At 42.6% G+C, this 2,752-nt stretch overlaps 1 protein-coding gene across 2 annotated transcripts in view; it reads left to right on the top strand.

Annotated features, from left to right (window-relative positions):
* The first annotated feature begins 805 nt into the window (after window positions 1-805).
* Window positions 806-2,752, top strand: part of cyfip1 (cytoplasmic FMR1 interacting protein 1) — a 38,079-nt gene continuing 36,132 nt past the window's right edge. For both annotated transcript variants that reach the window (XM_005727131.1, XM_005727132.1), the window contains exon 1: window positions 806-1,110. The gene's annotated coding sequence lies outside the window, so the exon portion shown is untranslated. The remainder of the gene's footprint in view (window positions 1,111-2,752) is intronic.

Below are 2,752 nucleotides of genomic sequence, written 5' to 3' on the forward strand. Positions count from 1 at the left end.
TTTCCCAGTTACTGTGCATTCCTCTAGTTGCATCTTGTGGTATTAATCGCCCTCTATACTTTGGTCAGGTTCTAATTGTTCCACCTGTTGGCACTGGCCACTCTCCACATTTCTGGCAGGTTTTTACAGTGCATTTCTTTGGCTATGCCTCAGGACACTAATTGACCTCCATACCCCTGTCAGATTTTTATACAGTACCTTGTGATATTAATCGCCCTCTATACTTTGATCAGGTTCTGATTGGTTTCACCTGTTGGCATTGGTTATGTTCCACATTTTTGGCAGGATCTTGCAGTGCTTGTGACACTAATCAATCTCCATACATGGGTAGGTTCTTGTGGGCTCTACCCTGTGGCACTGCCCTCCATATCCTGACAGTCTCATACAGTGCATTTCCTTTGCTACAACTTTTGGGACTAATTGCCCTCCTTACATGAGCAGGTTGTCGGTTGAACATTTATTTATATAGGTAGTTTCCTACTGGGGAAGGTTCTTGTTGGCTTTATTTTGTGGCACTAACTGTTCTCCGTACTTTGGGCAGGTTCTTCTTGTTTGTATCTTGTGGCAATAACTACTCTCCATAAACGGAAAAAATTTCCTTATGCTGCGCTTTTCTACTCTGCCTGAGCACTCAAAGCATTTTATTCAGCGTGCATTATTCACCCATTCACACAAACACTTTTTCCATCTACTTTTGACAGATTGATATTGACTCTGCCTTGGGGTACTAACCACCCACCATACTTCGAGCAGATTCTTGTTGGCTGTGTCTTGTGGCACTAACCGCCCTCCATACTTTGACAGACTTCTACGGCACATTCCTCCGACTGCACCTTTTATCCTCGGAGTTTCGGCCCTAGCGGAGGAGTCCAGCACGGCAGCTCTTTCAGTTTCCTGTTGAGTTTCCCTGTTTCAGGGACAGGAACTCCCAGCTCTGCTTCTGTCCCCCGCCCATGATAATAACACGGACCGAGGGCAGGACGCGATTCTTGGATTAAAGCCGTCCAAAGTTGGGACTTGCAGGGTCGCGAGAGGGATAACTTCCCAGCTTTATGGCGCTGTAGTCGGGTTATAAAGGCACAAGTTTTCCCTGCAAACCAACAACTCCGGGTGAGTAGAAACGATTGATCGCAGTTGGTTTCCAGCTAACTCGCCCACGGCTGGAAAAAGAAAAAGTTTTGCCACTTCGGTTCGGCAGTTTCCTCCCTGTTGGGGCTCCATGCGGTAAAAACAGGCTCGGATCTAAAGATAATCAGCTCTGAGGAGGTGAACAGCTTGTCGCAGAGCCGTTTTCCTGCTCGAGGCCCGAGCTGTGACTAATCTCAGGCCACGGCACGAAGAGCCATTTTTACCGCAGAGTCCTGTTGGAGGCAGGACAGCCTCACACCAAAGAACCGCTTTAATCACACACTGTCTCCGCGTTTCATTACCAACTAGTTAATTTTACTTGATAAAAGTAACACCTGGACTTCAGAGAGAGGCACCGGGAGTGAGAGCCGGGGTCAGAGATTTAAAACTGTCAAAGTTTTTCACTTTCAAACTAAAAACCGCCGAGTTTAAAACGCGAGGCTTAACATTTGGGGTTTTTCTCGACTTTTTCTTCTTCTGTTTGTTCCTTTGGGAATTACAGTAAGGAGAGGTGTGTTCAAGAACTATCTGTATTCCCCTGTGAACTGATGCTGCATTCACGGTCCAGTAAATCAACTCAGTCATCCTTTGAACGCGTTTTAGTTAGGTATTTTGGTTTATTCGGCGTTTGGAGACTAAAGTTGAAAGTTCCAGAATATACCCCCCAACTGTGCTGACACTCACTGCTGTGTTCATGTGTTGAAAGAGAAATGATGTCTCGGTTGCTCAAACTGATGCTGGAGTTTGATCTACAGTTGATGTACAGTTTACATTCTGCAGAGACAGTGAGTTCAACTTTACTCAAATTTCTAATTTTGTTGAATTTTTTATCAGACAGCAAAATAAACAAAATAATTTTTTTAACTTGATATTTATTTCTATAAGACAGCATAAAATATAAATACTTGCTAAAAAATCATTCTAAGCTATAAACTATATTACATATTTTAATACTCTGCAGTGTCAGGCCCTCCTTCCTGTTTGAGCTTCTATTTTATTCAAAAGAAGCAACCAATAAGCAAAAACAAAGCGCTCGTTTGCACCATGCCTGAGATAAAGTAGATATAAAAACCGCATCATAGAGGATGACACCAGATGAATCACTTCAGAACCCTACATGTGATCATTAACCTACACAATTCAACAGAAAAACAAACTGAAACCTTTTTTGGGGGTGGAGATAAAAGTAGAAAAACTAAAATAATATGTTTGCATGAGTGTGTGCACCCACTTATAAATGTGGATATGGGTGGGGATAATTAACCAAGCACATTCAGATTAATGCCAAATAGTCAGAGGACATTGACTCTGATTTAAAATCAATTTTTTACTGCTCTCAGATGGTCATCAATACCTGAAAAAAACATGACACAACAGTGACTTCACCAACAACTAAAAACTGATGAAAATATGATTCCAGATGGTTTGTTTGGTTCAAAAGCAACACTGCACATGACCACAGAACAGCATACCTATGGTGAAGCACGGGGGAGGCAGTGTCATGCTCTTCTGTGGAGGGACCTGAAGAAAATGCGCTGAATTCTGCAATAAAATCAGTTGCCCAACACAGTTCCTGTTTAAGGATCCTCGTATTTATGCTGTTAGGTTATTATTGAAGTTTCTC

The sequence above is a fragment of the Pundamilia nyererei genome, unplaced genomic scaffold (genome assembly GCF_000239375.1).
Source record: "Pundamilia nyererei isolate P.nyererei 1_Seehausen unplaced genomic scaffold, PunNye1.0 scaffold00023, whole genome shotgun sequence".
In the NCBI taxonomy this organism is placed as follows: Eukaryota; Metazoa; Chordata; class Actinopteri; order Cichliformes; family Cichlidae; genus Pundamilia; species Pundamilia nyererei.